This window comes from Balaenoptera acutorostrata, chromosome 9, assembly GCF_949987535.1.
Source record: "Balaenoptera acutorostrata chromosome 9, mBalAcu1.1, whole genome shotgun sequence".
In the NCBI taxonomy this organism is placed as follows: domain Eukaryota; kingdom Metazoa; phylum Chordata; class Mammalia; order Artiodactyla; family Balaenopteridae; genus Balaenoptera; species Balaenoptera acutorostrata.
In genome coordinates this window covers 115,645,363-115,660,194 of record NC_080072.1, presented here as the reverse complement: position 1 = coordinate 115,660,194, position 14,832 = coordinate 115,645,363, and positions in this window count along the sequence as shown.

Sequence of the window (14,832 nt, the reverse complement as noted above, 5' to 3'; positions counted from 1 at the left end):
AAACGCATACGCCCTTTTTGGCCAAGGGCATCATTGTCCACGTTTTGCCGCTTTTCATGTGCTTTCAAGGCGATTCGAATCTACCTCCTGAAATCTGTTTCCTGCAATTCTGCCTTGCTTTCAAAGCCTCTTCGTTGCCTTCCCTCAATATATTTGTGGACGAGAGTTATCGTTTATAACTCTGCAGGTTTGTTTATTGCAGTGCCTCTGAGCTCCATTTTTCCAGTCGCTTTTTCGGGAGCTGGCCGCAAAAGTGCAGGATTGCTTCAGGCCCTCTTCTGGTTCTGGGGGTCAGGCTGAGCTTGTGGTTAATTCTTCTTCCTGATGGGAAAATAGAGTGACCTGTGCCTGTCCCAACCCCTAGAGCTAGTCTCTCATTGGTTCCCCTCTTCCCGTTCATCCTCAGGACAAATTGCAACCTGTACGGAACAGGAGATTAAAGGTGCTGATTCTCTAAGGAGGGAGATGGCTAGTAAAGCGGCTGGAATGGCGAACCCGAGCACAAGGAGATGAGAAATGCGGTGCGTTTTAGAAACCTTTCCCGATCACACGGTGTACCATCTTCTGGGTTTCTCATGCATGTTTTCGACGTAGGAAGATGCCCTTGAACCTGGAGATTTGGGACCCATGGGATGGGTACCATGCAGTATTACTTCAAAGGGTCTGCGTTGGCTCACGCAACCTCACCAAACCTCTCAGCCCCAAGAGTGTCCACCCTTATGTCTCAATCAGCTGTGGGTCTAGATATGGTCAATCCAGGTTGCATCACAGCCCCTGAACGAATTTTGTAAGAGTTTCTCTCTCTTTCACTGTCTTTGTTTCACGGGTTTTGAAAAGTAATTTATTTTTATAATGGGGTTTAGCTGCTTTTCACGGCTGTGTTTAGGCCGCTTTACACCCAATTGACTCACTTACAGAGAGATATCAATACATAGGTTTGAAGATTCTTACTAGTCAGATATATTCTTGTGCGGTGAATAGGGGGTGTTGAGGCCAGTTCACTGAGCAAGGAGTAGGTCTTGTCTACTACATATTGGGTTTATGGAACGGTATCTGAGATAATTTGAAACCCTTGATTTATGCATCACCCCACCTCACCTTTCCCGTTCAGCAACCATAGTGTGTTTTCTAAACGTGTGACTCTGTTCTGTTTTGTAATTCAGTTCAAGTGTAGCGGTTTTTACATTCCCTCTATAAGTGATATCTTATGATAAGTGTCTTTTTCTGTGTGACTTATTTCATTTAGAATCGTCGTACCTAAATCCACTCATCGTGCTGCTACTAGCCTTATGACGTGGATTTCATGGCTGAGTGATATTCCATTGTACATGAGGACCACAAGTTCTTTATCCACTTTTGTCTTTCCTAGGATATTTAAGGTGTAATGAAGTGGGGGTTCTTGTCAACAGAGCAGCCCTAAACTTTGGGGTGCCTGTGTCTTGCTGATTTTTAGTTTTCCCAATTTATACCCCCATGAGTGGAAGTGCCCTATGCTCTCCAAGCTGTGTTTTTTAGATGTTTCAGGACACACCGTACACTTCTCCAGAGTGGCTGTTGGCAATTTACATCCCGCGCATCAGCGTAGCAAGGCTCCCATTTCTCCATGGCCGGTCCTGCATTTCTGGTTTGGACACTTTTTTCCGCATGGCCCTTTTGCCCGCTGGGAAGCGAGACTTCTTTGGAGCGCTGATTTGCCTTTCCAGGTGGCTTGGTTGGCCAAAAAGGGCGTATGCGTTTTTTCCTGAATATATTCAGGAAAAAACGCATACGCCCTTTTTGGCCAAGGGCATCATTGTCCACGTTTTGCCGCTTTTCATGTGCTTTCAAGGCAGTTCGTATCTACCTCCTGAAATCTGTTTCCTGCAATTCTGCCTTGCTTTCAAAGCCTCTTCGTTGCCTTCCCTCAATATATTTGAGGACGAGAGTTATCATTTATAACTCTGCAGGTTTGTGAATTGCAGTGCCCCTGAGCTCCATTTTTCCAGTCGCTTTTATGGGAGCTGGCCGCAAAAGTGCAGGATTGCTTCAGGCCCTCTTCTGGTTCTGGGGGGCAGGCTGAGCTTGTGGTTAATTCTTCTTCCTGATGGGAAAATAGAGTGACCTGTGCCTGTCCCAATCCCTAGAGCTAGTCTCTCATTGGTTCCCCCTCTTCCCGTTCATCCTCAGGACAAATTGCAACCTGTACGGAACAGGAGGTTAAAGGTGCTGATTCTCCAAGGAGGGAGATGGCTAGTAAAGCGGCTGGAATGGCGAACCCGAGCACAAGGAGATGAGAAATGAGGTGCGTTTTAGAAACCTTTCCCGATCACACGGTGTACCATCTTCTGGGTTTCTCATGCATGTTTTCGACGTAGGAAGATGCCCTTGAACCTGGAGATTTGGGACCCATGGGATGGGTACCATGCAGTATTACTTTAAAGGGTCTGCGTTGGCTCACGCAACCTCACCAAACCTCTCAGCCCCAAGAGTGTCCACCCTTATGTCTCAATCAGCTGTGGGTCTAGATATGGTCAATCCAGGTTGCATCACAGCCCCTGAACGAATTTTGTAAGTGTTTCTCTCTCTTTCACTGTCTTTGTTTCACGGGTTTTGAAAAGTAATTTATTTTTATAATGGGGTTTAGCTGCTTTTCACGGCTGTGTTTAGGCCGCTTTACACTCCCTTGACTCACTTACAGAGAGATATCAGTACATAGGTTTGAAGATTCTTACTAGTCAGATATATTCTTGTGCTGTGAATAGGGGTTGTTGAGGCCAGTTCACTGAGCAAGGAGTAGGTCTTGTCTACTACATATTGGGTTTATGGAACGGTATCTGAGCTAATTTGAAACCCTTGATTTATGCATCACCCCACCTCACCTTTCCCGTTCAGCAGCCATAGTGTGTTTTCTAAACGTGTGACTCTGTTCTGTTTTGTAATTCAGTTCAAGTGTAGCGGTTTTTACATTCCCTCTATAAGTGATATCTTATGATAAGTGTCTTTTTCTCTGTGACTTATTTCACTTAGAATCGTCGTACCTAAATCCACTCATCGTGCTGCTACTAGCCTTATGACGTGTATTTCATGGCTGAGTGATATTCCATTGTACATGAGGACCACAACTTCTTTATCCATTTTTCTCTTTCCTAGGATATTGAAGGTGTAATGAAGTGGGGGTTCTTGTCAACAGAGCAGCCCTAAACTTTGGGGTGCCTGTGTCTTGCTGATTTTTAGTTTTCCCAACTTATACGCCCATGAGTGGAAGTGCCCTATGCTCTCCAAGCTGTGTTTTTTAGATGTTTCAGGACACACCGTACACTTCTCCAGAGTGGCTGTTGGCAATTTACATCCCGCCCATCAGCGTAGCAAGGCTCCCATTTCTCCATGGCCGGTCCTGCATTTCTGGTTTGGACACTTTTTTCCGCATGGCCCTTTTGCCCGCTGGGAAGTGAGGCTTCTTTGGAGCGCTGATTGGCTTTTCCAGGTTGCTTGGTTGGCCAAAAAGAGCGTATGCGTTTTTTCCTGAATATATTCAGGAAAAAACGCATACGCCCTTTTTGGCCAAGGGCATCATTGTCCACGTTTTGCCGCTTTTCATGTGCTTTCAAGGCGATTCGAATCTACCTCCTGAAATCTGTTTCCTGCAATTCTGCCTTGCTTTCAAAGCCTCTTCGTTGCCTTCCCTCAATATATTTGTGGACGAGAGTTATGGTTTATAACTCTGCAGGTTTGTTTATTGCAGTGCCCCTGAGCTCCATTTTTCCAGTCGCTTTTTCGGGAGCTGGCCGCAAAAGTGCAGGATTGCTTCAGGCCCTCTTCTGGTTCTGGGGGGCAGGCTGAGCTTGTGGTTAATTCTTCTTCCTGATGGGAAAATAGAGTGACCTGTGCCTGTCACAACCCCTAGAGCTAGTCTCTCATTGGTTCCCCTCTTGCCGTTCATCCTCAGGACAAATTGCAACCTGTACGGAACAGGAGATTAAAGGTGCTGATTCTCCAAGGAGGGAGATGGCTAGTAAAACAGCTGGAATGGCGAACCCGAGCACAAGGAGATGAGAAATGAGGGGCAATATAGAAACCTTTCCCGATCACACGGTGTACCATCTTCTGGGTTTCTCATGCATGTTTTCGACGTAGGAAGATGCCCTTGAACCTGGAGATTTGGGACCCATGGGATGGGTACCATGCAGTATTACTTTAAAGGGTCTGTGTTGGCTCACCCAAGCTCACCAAACCTCTCAGCCCCAAGAGTGTCCACCCTTATGTCTCAATCAGCTGTGGGTCTAGATATGGTCAATCCAGGTTGCATCACAGCCCCTGAACGAATTTTGTAAGAATTTCTCTCTCTTTCACTGTCTTTGTTTCACGGGTTTTGAAAAGTAATTTATTTTTATAATGGGGTTTAGCTGCTTTTAACGGCTGTGTTTAGGCCGCTTTACACCCAATTGACTCACTTACAGAGAGATATCAATACATAGGTGTGAAGATTCTTACTAGTCAGATATATTCTTGTGCGGTGAATAGGGGGTGTTGAGGCCAGTTCACTGAGCAAGGAGTAGGTCTTGTCTACTACATATTGAGTTTATGGAACGGTATCGGAGCTAATTTGAAACCCTTGCTTTATGCATCTCCCCACCTCACCTTTCCCGTTCAGCAGCCATAGTGTGTTTTCTGAACGTGTGACTCTGTTCTGTTTTGTAATTCAGTTCAAGTGTAGCGGTTTTTACATTCCCTCTGTAAGTGATATCTTATGATAAGTGTCTTTTTATGTGTGACTTATTTCACTAAGAAGCATCGTGCCTAAATCCACTCATCGTGCTGCTACTAGCCTTATGACGTGGATTTCATGGCTGAGTGATATTCCATTGTACATGTGGACCACAACTTCTTTATCTACTTTTCTCTTTCCTAGGATATTTAAGTTGTAATGAAGTGGGGGTTCTTGTCAACAGAGCAACCCTAAATTTGGGGTGCCTGTGTCTTGCTGATTTTAGTTTTCCCAATTTATATGCCCATGAGTGGAAGTGCCCTATGCTCTCCAAGCTGTGTTTTTTAGATGTTTCAGAACACACCGTACACTTCTCCAGAGTGGCTGTTGGCAATTTACATCCCACCCATCAGCGTAGCAAGAGTCCCATTTCTCCATGGCCGGTCCTGCATTTCTGGTTTGGACACTTTTTTCCGCATGGCCCTTTTGCCCGCTGGGAAGCGAGACTTCTTTGGAGCGCTGATTTGCCTTTCCAGGTTGCTTGGTTGGCCAAAAAGGGCGTATGCGTTTTTTCCTGAATATATTCAGGAAAAAACGCATACGCCCTATTTGGCCAAGGGCATCATTGTCCACGTTTTGCCGCTTTTCTTGTGCTTTCACGGCGATTCGAATCTACCTCCAGAAATCTGTTTCCTGCAATTCTGCCTTGCTTTCAAAGCCTCTTCGTTGCATTCCCTCAATATATTTGTGGACGAGAGTTATCATTTATAACTCTGCAGGTTTGTGAATTGCAGTGCCCCTGAGCTCCATTATTCAACTCGCTTTTCTGGGAGCTGGCCGCAAAAGTGCAGGATTGCTTCAGGCCCTCTTCTGGTTCTGGGGGGCAGGCTGAGCTTGTGCTTAATTCTTCTTCCTGATGGGAAAATAGAGTGACCTGTGCCTGTCCCAATCCCTAGAGCTAGTCTCTCATTGATTCCCCCTCTTCCCGTTCATCCTCAGGACAAATTGCAACCTGTATGGAACAGGAGGTTAAAGGTGCTGATTCTCCAAGGAGGGAGATGGCTAGTAAAGCGGCTGGAATGGCGAACCCGAGCACAAGGAGATGAGAAATGAGGTGCGTTTTAGAAACCTTTCCCGATCACACGGTGTACCATCTTCTGGGATTCTCATGCATGTTTTCGATGTAGGAAGATGCCCTTGAACCTGGAGATTTGGGAACATTGGGATGGGTACATGCATTATTATTTTAAAGGGTCTGCGTTGGGTCAGCCCACCTCACCAAAGCTCTCAGCCGCAAGAGTGTCCACCGTTATGACTCAATCACCTGTGGATATAGATATGGTCAATCCAGGTTGCATCACATCCCCTGAACGAATTTTGTAAGAATTTCTCTCTCTTTCACTGTCTTTGTATCACGGGTTTTTAAAAGTAATTTATTTTTATAATGGTTTTTCACTTCTTTTCACGGCTGTGTTTATGTCGCTTTACACCCCCTTGATTCACTTACAGAGAAATATCAATACATAGGTTTAAAGATTCTTACTAGTCAGATATATTCTTGTGCGGTGAATAGGGGATGTTGAGTCCAGTTCACTGAAAAATGAATAGGTCTTGTCTATTACACATTGGGTTTATGTAACGGCATCTGAGCTAATTTGAAACCCTTGTTTTATGCATCCCCCCACCTCACCTTTCCCGTTCAGCAGCCATATAGTGTTTTCTAAACGTGTGACTCTGTTCTGTTTTGTAATTCAGTTCAAGTGTAGCGGTTTTTACATTCCCTCTATAAGTGATATCTTATGATAAGTGTCTTTTTCTGTGTGACTTATTTCATTTAGAATCGTCATACCTAAATCCAATCATCGTGCTGCTACTAGCCTTATGACGTGGATTTCATGGCTGAGTGATATTCCATTGTACATGCGGACCACATGTTCTTTATCCACTTTTCTCTTTCCTAGGATATTTAAGGTGTAATGAAGTGGGGGTTCTTGTCAACAGAGCAGCCCTAAACTTTGGGGTGCCTGTGTCTTGCTGATTTTTAGTTTTCCCAATTTATACGCCCAGGAGGGGAAGTGCCCTATGCTCTCCAAGCTGTGTTTTTTAGATGTTTCAGGACACACCGTACACTTCTCCAGAGTGGCTGTTGGCAATTTACATCCCGCCCATCAGCGTAGCAAGGCTCCCATTTCTCCATGGCCGGTCCTGCATTTCTGGTTTGGACACTTTTTTCCGCATGGCCCTTTTGCCCGCTGGGAAGTGAGGCTTCTTTGGAGCGCTGATTGGCTTTTCCAGGTTGCTTGGTTGGCCAAAAAGAGCGTATGCGTTTTTTCCTGAATATATTCAGGAAAAAACGCATACGCCCTTTTTGGCCAAGGGCATCATTGTCCACGTTTTGCCGCTTTTCATGTGCTTTCAAGGCGATTCGAATCTACCTCCTGAAATCTGTTTCCTGCAATTCTGCCTTGCTTTCAAAGCCTCTTCGTTGCCTTCCCTCAATATATTTGTGGACGAGAGTTATGGTTTATAACTCTGCAGGTTTGTTTATTGCAGTGCCCCTGAGCTCCATTTTTCCAGTCGCTTTTTCGGGAGCTGGCCGCAAAAGTGCAGGATTGCTTCAGGCCCTCTTCTGGTTCTGGGGGGCAGGCTGAGCTTGTGGTTAATTCTTCTTCCTGATGGGAAAATAGAGTGACCTGTGCCTGTCACAACCCCTAGAGCTAGTCTCTCATTGGTTCCCCTCTTGCCGTTCATCCTTAGGACAAATTGCAACCTGTACGGAACAGGAGATTAAAGGTGCTGATTCTCCAAGGAGGGAGATGGCTAGTAAAACAGCTGGAATGGCGAACCCGAGCACAAGGAGATGAGAAATGAGGGGCGTTTTAGAAACCTTTCCCGATCACACGGTGTACCATCTTCTGGGTTTCTCATGCATGTTTTCGACGCAGGAAGATGCCCTTGAACCTGGAGATTTGGGACCCATGGGATGGGTACCATGCAGTATTACTTTAAAGGGTCTGTGTTGGCTCACCCAAGCTCACCAAACCTCTCAGCCCCAAGAGTGTCCACCCTTATGTCTCAATCAGCTGTGGGTCTAGATATGGTCAATCCAGGTTGCATCACAGCCCCTGAACGAATTTTGTAAGAATTTCTCTCTCTTTCACTGTCTTTGTTTCACGGGTTTTGAAAAGTAATTTATTTTTATAATGGGGTTTAGCTGCTTTTAACGGCTGTGTTTAGGCCGCTTTACACCCAATTGACTCACTTACAGAGAGATATCAATACATAGGTTTGAAGATTCTTACTAGTCAGATATATTCTTGTGCGGTGAATAGGGGGTGTTGAGGCCAGTTCACTGAGCAAGGAGTAGGTCTTGTCTACTACATATTGAGTTTATGGAACGGTATCGGAGCTAATTTGAAACCCTTGCTTTATGCATCTCCCCACCTCACCTTTCCCGTTCAGCAGCCATAGTGTGTTTTCTGAACGTGTGACTCTGTTCTGTTTTGTAATTCAGTTCAAGTGTAGCGGTTTTTACATTCCCTCTGTAAGTGATATCTTATGATAAGTGTCTTTTTATGTGTGACTTATTTCACTAAGAAGCATCGTGCCTAAATCCACTCATCGTGCTGCTACTAGCCTTATGACGTGGATTTCATGGCTGAGTGATATTCCATTGTACATGTGGACCACAACTTCTTTATCTACTTTTCTCTTTCCTAGGATATTTAAGTTGTAATGAAGTGGGGGTTCTTGTCAACAGAGCAACCCTAAATTTGGGGTGCCTGTGTCTTGCTGATTTTAGTTTTCCCAATTTATATGCCCATGAGTGGAAGTGCCCTATGCTCTCCAAGCTGTGTTTTTTAGATGTTTCAGAACACACCGTACACTTCTCCAGAGTGGCTGTTGGCAATTTACATCCCACCCATCAGCGTAGCAAGAGTCCCATTTCTCCATGGCCGGTCCTGCATTTCTGGTTTGGACACTTTTTTCCGCATGGCCCTTTTGCCCGCTGGGAAGCGAGACTTCTTTGGAGCGCTGATTTGCCTTTCCAGGTTGCTTGGTTGGCCAAAAAGGGCGTATGCGTTTTTTCCTGAATATATTCAGGAAAAAACGCATACGCCCTATTTGGCCAAGGGCATCATTGTCCACGTTTTGCCGCTTTTCTTGTGCTTTCACGGCGATTCGAATCTACCTCCAGAAATCTGTTTCCTGCAATTCTGCCTTGCTTTCAAAGCCTCTTCGTTGCATTCCCTCAATATATTTGTGGACGAGAGTTATCATTTATAACTCTGCAGGTTTGTGAATTGCAGTGCCCCTGAGCTCCATTATTCAACTCGCTTTTCTGGGAGCTGGCCGCAAAAGTGCAGGATTGCTTCAGGCCCTCTTCTGGTTCTGGGGGGCAGGCTGAGCTTGTGCTTAATTCTTCTTCCTGATGGGAAAATAGAGTGACCTGTGCCTGTCCCAATCCCTAGAGCTAGTCTCTCATTGATTCCCCCTCTTCCCGTTCATCCTCAGGACAAATTGCAACCTGTATGGAACAGGAGGTTAAAGGTGCTGATTCTCCAAGGAGGGAGATGGCTAGTAAAGCGGCTGGAATGGCGAACCCGAGCACAAGGAGATGAGAAATGAGGTGCGTTTTAGAAACCTTTCCCGATCACACGGTGTACCATCTTCTGGGATTCTCATGCATGTTTTCGATGTAGGAAGATGCCCTTGAACCTGGAGATTTGGGAACATTGGGATGGGTACATGCATTATTATTTTAAAGGGTCTGCGTTGGGTCAGCCCACCTCACCAAAGCTCTCAGCCGCAAGAGTGTCCACCGTTATGACTCAATCACCTGTGGATATAGATATGGTCAATCCAGGTTGCATCACATCCCCTGAACGAATTTTGTAAGAATTTCTCTCTCTTTCACTGTCTTTGTATCACGGGTTTTTAAAAGTAATTTATTTTTATAATGGTTTTTCACTTCTTTTCACGGCTGTGTTTATGTCGCTTTACACCCCCTTGATTCACTTACAGAGAAATATCAATACATAGGTTTAAAGATTCTTACTAGTCAGATATATTCTTGTGCGGTGAATAGGGGATGTTGAGTCCAGTTCACTGAAAAATGAATAGGTCTTGTCTATTACACATTGGGTTTATGTAACGGCATCTGAGCTAATTTGAAACCCTTGTTTTATGCATCCCCCCACCTCACCTTTCCCGTTCAGCAGCCATATAGTGTTTTCTAAACGTGTGACTCTGTTCTGTTTTGTAATTCAGTTCAAGTGTAGCGGTTTTTACATTCCCTCTATAAGTGATATCTTATGATAAGTGTCTTTTTCTGTGTGACTTATTTCATTTAGAATCGTCATACCTAAATCCAATCATCGTGCTGCTACTAGCCTTATGACGTGGATTTCATGGCTGAGTGATATTCCATTGTACATGCGGACCACATGTTCTTTATCCACTTTTCTCTTTCCTAGGATATTTAAGGTGTAATGAAGTGGGGGTTCTTGTCAACAGAGCAGCCCTAAACTTTGGGGTGCCTGTGTCTTGCTGATTTTTAGTTTTCCCAATTTATACGCCCAGGAGGGGAAGTGCCCTATGCTCTCCAAGCTGTGTTTTTTAGATGTTTCAGGACACACCGTACACTTCTCCAGAGTGGCTGTTGGCAATTTACATCCCGCCCATCAGCGTAGCAAGGCTCCCATTTCTCCATGGCCGGTCCTGCATTTCTGGTTTGGACACTTTTTTCCGCATGGCCCTTTTGCCCGCTGGGAAGCGAGACTTCTTTGGAGCGCTGATTTGCCTTTCCTGGTTGCTTGGTTGGCCAAAAAGGGCGTATGCGTTTTTTCCTGAATATATTCAGGAAAAAACGCATACGCCCTTTTTGGCCAAGGGCATCATTGTCCATGTTTTGCCGCTTTCATGTGCTTTCAAGGCGATTCGAATCTACCTCCTGAAATCTGTTTCCTGCAATTCTGCCTTGCTTTCAAAGCCTCTTCGTTGCCTTCCCTTAATATATTTGTGGACGAGAGGTATCATTTAAAACGAGGCAGGTTTGTGAATTGCAGTGCCCCTGAGCTCCATTTTTCAACTCGCTTTTTTAGGAGCTGGCCGCAAAAGCGCAGGATTGCTTCAGGCCCTATTCTGGTTCCAGTGGGCAGGCTTAGCCTGTGGTTAATTTTTCTTCCTGATGGGAAAATAGAGTCACCTGTGCCTGTCCCAACACCTAGAGCTAGTCTCTCATTGGTTCCCCCTCTTCCCGTTCATCCTCAGGACAAATTGCAATCTGTACGGAACAGGAGTTTAATGGTGCTGATTCTCCAAGGAGGGAGATGGCTAGTAAAGCGGCTAGAATGGCGAACCCGAACAAAAGTACATGAGAAATGAGGTGCGTTTTAGAAACCTTTCCCGATCAAACGGTGTACCATTTTCTGGGTTTCTCATGCACGTTTTCGACGTAGGAAGATGCCCTTGAACCTGGAGATTTGGGACCCTTGGAATGGGTACCATGCAGTATTACATTTAAAGGGTCTGCGTTGGCTCCCCCAACCTCAACAAACCTCTCAGCCCCAAGAGTGTCCACCCTTATGTCTCAATCAGCTGTGGGTCTAGATATGGTCAATCCAGGTTGCATCACAGCCCCTGAACGAATTTTGTAAGAATTTCTCTCTCTTTCACTGTCTTTGTTTCACGGGTTTTGAAAAGTAATTTATTTTTATAATGGGGTTTAGCTGCCTTTCACGGCTGTGTTTAGGCCGCTTTACACCCCCTTGACTCACTTGCAGAGAGATATCAATACATAGGTTTGAAGATTCTTACTAGTCAGATATATTCTTGTGCGGTGAATAGGGGGTGTTGAGTCCAGTTCACTGAGCAAGGAGTAGGTCTTGTCTATTACATATTGGGTTTATGGAACGGTATCGTAGCTAATTTGAAACCCTTGTTTTATGCATCACCCCACCTCACCTTTCCCGTTCAGCAGCCATAGTGTGTTTTCTAAACGTGTGACTCTCTTCTGTTTTGTAATTCAGTTCAAGTGTAGCGGTTTTTACATTCCCTCTATAAGTGATATCTTATGATAAGTGTCTTTTTCTGTGTGACGTATTTCACTTAGAATCGTCGTACCTAAATCCACTCATCGTGCTGCTACTAGCCTTATGACGTGGATTTCATGGCTGAGTGATATTCCATTGTACATGAGGACCACAAGTTCTTTATCCACTTTTCTCTTTCCTAGGATATTTAAGGTGTAATGAAGTGGGGGTTCTTGTCAACAGAGCAGCCCTAAACTTTGGGGTGCCTGTGTCTTGCTGATTTTTAGTTTTCCCAATTTATACACCCATGAGTGGAAGTGCCCTATGCTTTCTAAGCTGTGTATTTTAGATGTTGCAGGACACACCGTACACTTCTCCAGAGTGGCTCTTGGCAATTTACATCCCGCCCATCAGCGGAGAAAGGCTCCCATTTCTCCATGACCAGTCCTGCATTTCTGGTTTTGACACTTTTTTCTGCATGGCCCTTTTGCCCGATGGGAAGCGAGATTTCTTTGGAGCGCTGATTTGCCGTTCCATGTGGCTTGGTTGGCCAAAAAGGGCGCATGCGTTTTTTCCTGAATATATTCAGGGAAAAACGCATGCGCCCTTTTTGGCCAAGGGCATCGTTGTCCACGTTTTGCCGCTTTTCATATGCTTTCAAGGCGATTCGAATCTACCTCCTGAAATCTGTTTCCCGCAATTCTGCCTTTCTTTCAAATCCGCTTCGTTGCCTTCCCTCAATATATTTGTGGACGAGAGTTATCATTTATAACTCTGCAAGTTTGTGAATTGCAGTGACCCTGAGCTCCATTATTCAAGTCGCTTTCTTGGGAGCTGGTCGCAAAAGCGCAGGATTGCTTCAGGCCGTATTCTGGTTCCAGTGGGCAGGCTTAGCCTCTGGTTAATTTTTCTTCCTGATGGGAAAATAGAGTCACCTGTGCCTGTCCCAACACCTAGAGCTAGTCTCTCATTGGTTCCCCCTCTTCCTGTTCATCCTCAGGACAAATTGCAACCTGTACGGAACAGGAGGTTAAAGGTGCTGAGTCTTCAAGGAGGGAGATGGCTAGTAAAGTGTCTGGAATGGCGAACCCAAGCACAAGGAGATGAGAAATGAGGTGCGTTTTAGAAACCTTTCCCGATCACACGGTGTACCATCTTGTGGATGTCTCATGCATGTTTTCAACGTAGGAAGATTCCTTTGAACCTGGAGATTTGGGACCCTTGGGATGGGTACCATGCAGTATTACTTTAAAGGGTCTGCGTTGGCTCACCCAACCTCACCAAACCTCTCAGCCCCAAGAGTGTCCACCCTTATGTCTCAATCAGCTGTGGGTCTTGATATGGTCAATCCAGGTTGCATCACAGCCCCTGAACGAATTTTGTAAGAATTTCTCTCTCTTTCACTGTCTTTGTTTCACGGCTTTTTAAAAGTAATTTATTTTTATAATGGGTTTTCACTGCTTTTCACGGCTGTGTTTATCCCGCTTTATATCCGCTTGACTCACTTACAGAGAGATATCAATACATAGGTTTGAAGATTCTTACTAGTCAAATATATTCTTGTGCGGTGAATAGGGGGTGTTGAGTCCAGTTCACTGAGCAAGGAGTAGGTCTTGTCTATTACATATTGGGTTTATGGAACGGTATCGGAGCTAATTTGAAACCCTTGTTTTATGCATCACCCCACCTCACCTTTCCCGTTCAGCAGCCATAGTATGTTTTCTGAACGTGTGACTCTGTTCTGTTTTGTAATTCAGTTCAAGTGTAGCGGTTTTTACATTCCCTCTATAAGTGATATCTTATGATAAGTGTCTTTTTCTGTGTGACTTATTTCACTTAATATCTTCGTACGTAAATCCACTCATCATGCTGCTACTAGCCTTATGACGTTGATTTCATGGCTGAGTGATATTCCATTGTATATAAGGACCACAACTTCTTTATCCATTTTTCTCTTTCCTAGGATATTTAAGGTGTAATGACGTGGAGGTTCCTGTCAACAGAACAGACCTAAACTTTGGGGTGCCTGTGTCTTGCTGATTTTTAGTATTCCCAATTTATAGGCCCATGAGTGGAAGTGCCCTATGCTCTCCAAACTGTGTTTTTTAGATGTTTCAGGACACACCGTACACTTCTCCATACTGGCTGTTGGCAATTTACATCACGCCCATCAGCGTAGCAAGGCTCCCATTTCTCCATGGCCTGTCCTGCATTTCTGGTTTGGACCCTTTTTTCCGCATGGCCCTTTTGTCCGATGGGAAGCGAGACTACTTTGGAGCACTGATTTGGCTTTCCAGGTAGCATGGTTGGCCAAAAAGGGCGTATGCGTTTTTTCCTGAATATATTCAGGAAAAAACGCATACGCCCTTTTTGGCCAAGGGCATCATTGTCCACGTTTGGCCGCTTTTCATGTGCTTTCAAGGTGATTCGAATCTACCTCCTGAAATCTGTTTCATGCAATTCTGCCTTTCTTTCAAATCCTCTTCGTTGCCTTCCCTCAATATATTTGTGGACGAGAGTTATCATTTATAACTCTGCAGGTTTGTGAATTGCAGTGCCCCTGAGCTCCATTTTTCAAGTCGCTTTCTTGGGAGCTGGCCACAAAAGCGCAGGATTGCTTCAGGCCCTAATCTGGTTCCAGTGGGCAGGCTTAGCCTTGGTTAATTTTTCTTCTTGATGGGAAAATAGAGTCACCTGTGCCTGTCCCAACACCTAGAGCTAGTCTCTCATTGGTTCCCCCTCTTCCCGTTCATCCTCAGGACAAATTGCAACCTGTACGGAACAGGAGGTTAAAGGTGCTGATTCTCCAAGGAGGGAGATGGCTAGTAAATCGGCTGGAATGGGGAACCCGAGCACAAGGAGATGAGAAATGAGGTGCGTTTTAGAAACCTTTCCCGATCACACGGTGTACCATCTTTTGGGTTTCTCATGCACGTTTTCGACGTAGGAAGATGCCCTTGAACCTGGAGATTTGGGACCCATGGGATGGGTACCATGCAGTATTACTTTAAAGGGTCTGCGTTGGCTCACCCAACCTCACCAAACCTCTCAGCCCCATGAGTGTCCACCCTTATTTCTCAATCAGCTGTGGGTCTAGATATGGTCAGTCCAGGT